Here is a 6,704-nt window from a genome sequence, read left to right as displayed (position 1 = left end):
CTGCAGCTTTAGATCACAGGAATCCACTCAGCAAAGGAACCAATTTTTCTAAATTTGGAAAACAACAAAACCCCACTGGCTAGAGTGCTTGCCTGAAATTAAAGCATGCATCTCCTTAATTTGTAAGAGAAATAGTAAAAAAGAGTTGAAAAACATGAAGCTCTTTTAATATCTTGCAGATTATAATTTATTGCTAAGGGAAGAGCCACTGAATTCTTCCTCCTCTAATTGCTATTAATTTGTGAGGTATGGGCAGATGTGCCCCTGTTCATATGGATATTTGAAATACTGACACTTTGCTTACTGTCCAAGCTGCTCTCACAGAGGGGTGGTTGGAGTGCTTGTGCTCCCCACCCTCGCTGCAGCGCTCCCAGGGCAGTGCCCAGGGGTGTCTGGTGACTAGGCTCAGAGCACAGACCCCACCACCACAAACATCTGATGAAATAAGTGTGTGGAATTAATTCTTTGCCATGTGCTAACCTGTTCTTGCACTTTAAACCCTGGCAGCTCAGTTTTATCAAATGATAAAAGGCTTTTATCACACGAGTCAACGCTTAGATGGAAAAAGTGATTGGGAGAACTGGTGATAGCTTACCAGTCAGTTTGCTCAATCCATTTTTCTGTCCTTAGACTTGTCAAGCATGAAAACAATCAAATCCTGGCAGCATTTGCATTTGATGTTCATCCAGACCAACTTACTGAGTAATAGAATTACCTTGGTCTGACATTTGAGGTCACCAAAAGGGTTTCTGGACCAAAGATGCCTCCATAAAACATCTCAGTCGAGTTGGTTCTTTAAAAGCCCATCAGGATAAAACCAGCTTCTTTTTGCTGTGAGGAGTTTTCACCTACAGATGTCTATTAAAACATGTGGGCCTATGATTTTCTTGGCAACTTTTCAAAACTGCCCTTTCTGGAAATTATTTCCATACTCACTGAACAGTTGGATGTTCGGAGTTCAGCAGACTTGAGGAAAAAAGAAAGGGAAAGGGAATTCAGGATTCAGAATGCCATACTCATGTTATCAGTATTTTAATTTGCTCCAAACTCAGGCTTAAATGCAGAAGGAATTGTTAAATATTGTAATCTTCTGTAGATCACAGGCTTTCAAACAGTCACCCTTTGTTGAGGCTCAAAATTGTCTGTTTGATTAGTCATTTCTTCCATGTGAGATTTGATTGTTGATTTGAAGACATCCAGACGTGGGAAGCCCTTCACTTCTCTTCCCAGTTTGTTCCAGTGGCTAATCAGCCTTACTTGTTTCTCAATTAAGTCTGCCTGATGCTGGCTTCCAGCCACCTATTCTTCCAGTGTCTTTCTCATGAGGTAAGACAGCTCTGGGTAAGGCAGGGTCAGGCACTGGCACGCTACATCCACCCAAGCAAAATGCTCTGCAAGAATGTTTGTTGGCATTTTTAATTGAAAAACTCTCAGCATATTTATTTAAATAAATTGAAATAAAAAACACAGAAAAACAAACCACAGCAGATTAGTGTTTTATGCAGAATTTTAAAAGGCATTGTGCTCTATAAACATGTGGTTTTATTTTAATGTTTCTCTAGGCAGATACAACTGAGAACTGACAAAATAAAAAAAAACTATGTATTTGTTCTTCTGCTTTGTATAAGGAACATCTGCATTCTCTTCTACCTCAAGTGCCTGTTTATGAAGTTAGAGAAATCCTCTACACGAGGAGTAGGCCAGAACAGTACTGAAAATGCAAAAGAAACTCAGATGACAGTCTGACTAAAGAGAATGAAATAAACAAAGCTTCACCTATCTCTAACAAAACTCATGCCAAAAAAACCCCCTTAAAGACCCAGCCATAGCATTCAATGACTATATTTTCATTAGAAAACTGTTGCTTCTCTGCAAAATATACTCTGAAATCAGGATGGACAGAGAAACTTAGTACTCAGATACCCAGAAAAAATAGGAATTACTCAAAAAAGCTAAACACACAGTAGATAGAAGAATTAAAAAATTGTGTCTGTATCAGCTGGAACAGGTGGAAGTTTTGCTCTCACTGCTAAGACATGCTTTACTACTTTGATTGAAATATTTCTGTTTCAGAGTCCCCTGAGATTCAAGGACTGTCAAAGTCATGCCCTGTCAACACCACTCCTGTGGGGTGGATCCACTGGCTCTGTGTTAGCAGGCTGGGTTGGGAAGGATGGCAAGATAAGGACATGACAACAATCTAAAACAATCCACCAACCTCAGAGCCCACAGAGATGTTAAATTGGGCAGAGCCCTGGGGCAAGGGCAGGAAAAGTAAAAATGTTAAAAAACCCTCCAAACATCCTCCCCAAGAGCTACTCTTGAAAGTTATTGTCATCTTTCTAACTCAAGTTTCAAAGACCCCTACAAATCAAACTGGCCAAGATTTATTTTAATAATTGATTCAATGATCTAACTTCTTGTTTTTGCTCTCCACCATGTAAGAACAACACTGCACTTAAGTAATTGTTGTGAATGGATCAATTACACAATTACCATTAGTGCAGTTGTCCAATTAAGCCTTTTCACAGAGCTAAAGAAAATCAAAGACAATCCACGCACATGAATGTGCTGTACCTTTTCTGCAGGATGCTCTGGCAATGCATTAAGTGCTATTTCTAAAGACTGCCTGCAGCAGATTTAAATTCTGGTTGGGTTGAATAAAGAAAAGATAATGTTACTTCAACCTCTTACAGTCATCTGGGTTTTGTTTTCATCATATTTCAGAAATATTCACATGCTTTCCATACATTCTTTAAGGGTATTTTTGTAACATAAAGTTCTCCTTTCCAAGGTCATTTATTTTAGTTTTGATACAGCCATGCTGATGAATGGGAGACAAAGGGGCATGAGAACTTTCTTCCCCATTTAATCACAAACTATAAACAATAAAATGTACTCCCCAAGTACTAAGAATAGTTTGGGTCCAAATCTTATCTATGGAAAACTAGCTGCTTGCAGGGCTGCTGATGAGTGTCAGTCCTGGATCCAGCTCCTTTGGGATTTCTAAGCCTTTAATGCCCTCTGTGCACCTGCTCACAGGGTGGGTCTGGCACTGCCTAAAGCTGTCCAGGCAGCCCAGCCACCACAAACCTTCCTGTTAGATGGGTTCTGTGTCAGCCCTAGCTCTGGTGGGGATGGGGAGGTTGTGCTGGTGTGTCACCTCATCTTGGGATGCTAGAGGATCGGCTTCCAGATATCCACATACACAACTGGAGGAACATACATTTTGGCAGTGATCACAGATCATTGGGCATGAAAGGCTGTAGGAGCTGGAAGAAAGGTAGTGATGCAGTCAGGGGAAGAGCATCATCTGTCTGAAATCAGCATCACATTCCCTTAATCTTGTGTGCTGGAAAAGCCACTGTTCTAAAAGACATGTCTCTAACTCCCTCTTTCAAAGGTCTCTTCAAAGTAAATACTGAAAGAATAAAAAACTAGAAAATTTCTTGGTCCTCCCTGGATCTTTGTTTGGACAGATACAATTGTGGAAGCCAAGACAGGAGTAAGAAAGCGCTGATTAGTGACAGAGATTTCTGTCTGGGAAACTAAGAAAACATCAGGCTGGAGTAAGACTGTGGGAGTGACCAAGCCTTGTGGGAGAAGCTGGTGCTATCTGGTTTTCTGGGACACACTGGGTTGCTCATAAATAGACTTCTGGCATGTACTCACAGACAGAATTAGCTGGTCCTGGGCCCTCCCTGGCCTGGGAGGGAATCATCTCCATGCAACTCATGTACTACAATGAACCAAACTGCATAATCACTTCAAGCCTGGGATGGGGAAATGGAGGGATGGGCATCAGAACATTATGGGAGACATCCAGCTGGCCAGAGCCTGAGTACCAAGTGGGATCAGCACTTTAAAGCAAAGAGTTTGCATTCAAACAAAGACCATTTGTGTTAAGATCTTTTCTCATACTGTATACAAGGGGAGTCTGGGGCAGAGTCCTGCTGTCTGGCCAGGGCTGCAGCCGTGTCACACTGCCTGAGAGCCCGGCCATCCCAGGGATGTCTGCCCACAGGTGGTGATGGTGTTGGTACTGCATAGCTGGGCTGACACTCCTGGCCAGAGAGATGCTGGCAGGCACAGAGACACCCTGGAGCAGGCACAGGGACACCTTGGGCAGGGACACCCCAAGGAGCTGCAGTTGTGGGTGACCCACTTGGGAATAGAGCAGGAGGAAAAGCAGAGAGCAGCAAAGCATCATAAATGGGAGCTGGCAGCTTTGTGAGACAACACACTGTCAGCACAAGCAAGAAGCAATAGAAGTTGTTGCAAAAAGACCAAGGATAAAAAAGACATGAACAAAGACATGAGCAAATACATGAGCTGTATACCTATGCTCATTGTTTTGAGTAAAAATATTTTTTTCCCTCCAAGAAGAAATGTTAGAAGGAAAAGATAAAAGAAATCTGTGTTTGGTGATGAACAAACAACCTCAATCTCAAAAGACCAAAATGGGAAAAATAAAGCTTATTTCAATTCTTAGATTTCCTTTGCAAAAGACACCTGGCTCGGATGCTCTGAATGCATTTAATCACAACTGTCTTATTAAGCAAGATTGAACAACCTAAACCATATGAAAATTGTTACTGGCCCAAACATGACTCACTAGGAGTGACAGCCAGTCCCATTAATTACGTTCTGTAGAGCATTCCCAACTGTGCATTATTCACACTGGAGTTCTAAGCACATTGTAGCTCATGAGGTAGAGGTGGGAAGACCCTCATTTGGATGGAGGCAGAGAACTGCACCTTTGGACTGAGCAAGAATTAACTTGTGGGAGAGAAGAGTGACAAAAGTTACACAGAATTCAGTATGATTGATTAATTGCCTTTAATGCAAGTACCACCATAATCATAAAGGGAGACTTGATTAAATGTGCAAGGAGCTTGATGGGAGCTGTGACATAGAGCCAGTTGTAAATTTTGATGTTCACCAGCTCCCTGTGCCTGTCCATAGTCTGTGCCTCTAAAAGTGAGTCTGTCCTGCTTGAGTATAAGCTCATCAGAACTGCAAGTACCACATCCATTGATGAGTCAATGAGTCTTAAATTTTTACAGACTTTCTGAGCTTATGTGACTGTTACATCTGAAAATGAATATTATTCTAAATACTTGCCCTGATTATGCAGTAGCAGGCATGTGCAGTTGATCCAAAGAAGCTAAACTTTGCATCAAATTTCCCCTGGGCACTGTGTGAAACTGCACAATAAATGAGTGTTGCTGTAACTTAAACAGATACTGACTCTTCAGAGACATGAAAATAAAAATGTTCTGGAGTTAAAACGTGGCCCTGACAGGTCTATTACACTCTTCACAAAGTCTGATCGTTTTCTTCTAACAGTAGCTCTCTTAAAAATTAATGATGCATTCTTTCCATGCTATCTCATTGCCAGTGCACAACTCAGTAGGTTCAGATGGGAGTCCAGCTAGGTGGGCACTCAGTCAGGGGGCAGATTCCCCCACAGCAGGGAATGGGCTTAATTCACCAAAAAACTTTCCTTCTCTTTACCTTTTTCTATTTAATCTACAGAGACTTTCTGTGAGATCTCTTTTCTCCTTTCCAGTTGTCAATATGACTGCGTTAGATCTGCATCTTAGATTTAAAATTCCATATAATAGCATTAAAATATTTTTTTTAAACTGAAGTTTGGGAAAAACTCAAATATTTCAAAAGAAATCTTTTTATATACCACGTTAAAATTTCCATTAATATTTAAAAAGATCCCAGTAGATGAGAACTCTTCTCCATAAAGCTGCAAAAAGTTAAGGCTTTCAGAGTATTGAAAATCCCAACATAATTGTTACAACAAATTCCCTCAGGCTTATTATCACTAACTAAAATTGCAGCAAATAAGTAGCTTTTAGCCTTTTAATTTAAGTCACATAAAATAAATTGATCTCTGTAGTTGTATATCAAACATGTAGATCAGCTTTCTAAAGCAGTGTCTCTGTGATTTAACTCAGCTTCTTGCCCACTCTCACCCAGCTGGCTCCTTCCAGCCCATAAAAGGCCTGGGAAAATGGGTGAAATTGTCATTCTGGTACAAAGGACAGCAGATCCAGCTGTGCCAGGGGAGTGCAGGGCAAAAGGGAGTGTGGTCAGCACCCCTCACCCAGCTGTAGCCTCACACTTCAGTAGATGCAGGCTTGCCAGTGGCCAAGGGATGTATCCTTATCCAATATTCCCAGTGAAATCCCCAAACTGGTGTTGTTTTTCCCTCCACACCTGAATGGTGGCTCATACTGTGTGCACTTATACTGCTAACATCAATTGACTCATCTCTAAATGGGAATTAATGAATATGTAGGATTATTGCCAAGCTGGGCTGGCTGGGGGCCCAGGTATTGGGAGCTTTGTGTTTTCCATTACTGGAATGCATTTACTTTCACTGGACAGGCAGATTTTGGATTTTACTGTTATTCTTTCTAAATCAAAAAAAAAAAAAAAAAAACTGCAGAGGCAGAGTATTCAACTAGTAGTGTGAGACTGAAAAGTAATAACCTAGGACAATGTGATCACTTTGAGTGACATTTTACTTAGGGCATTCCTACAGGAGCTGCAAAATCTGATATACAATGAAAAGCTTTTGTCAGTCTTCAAAACATCCAAACTTCCAGAAAACACAAACTTATGGAACTGAGCCTTACTTAAGTCTCTCTTGCAATACAAGGAGAGCCACAGAATTTTCCTGGTTA

Source organism: Fringilla coelebs (genome assembly GCF_963513975.1).
Source record: "Fringilla coelebs genome assembly, chromosome: 1".
In the NCBI taxonomy this organism is placed as follows: Eukaryota; Metazoa; Chordata; class Aves; order Passeriformes; family Fringillidae; genus Fringilla; species Fringilla coelebs.
This window is presented reverse-complemented; position numbering follows the sequence as displayed.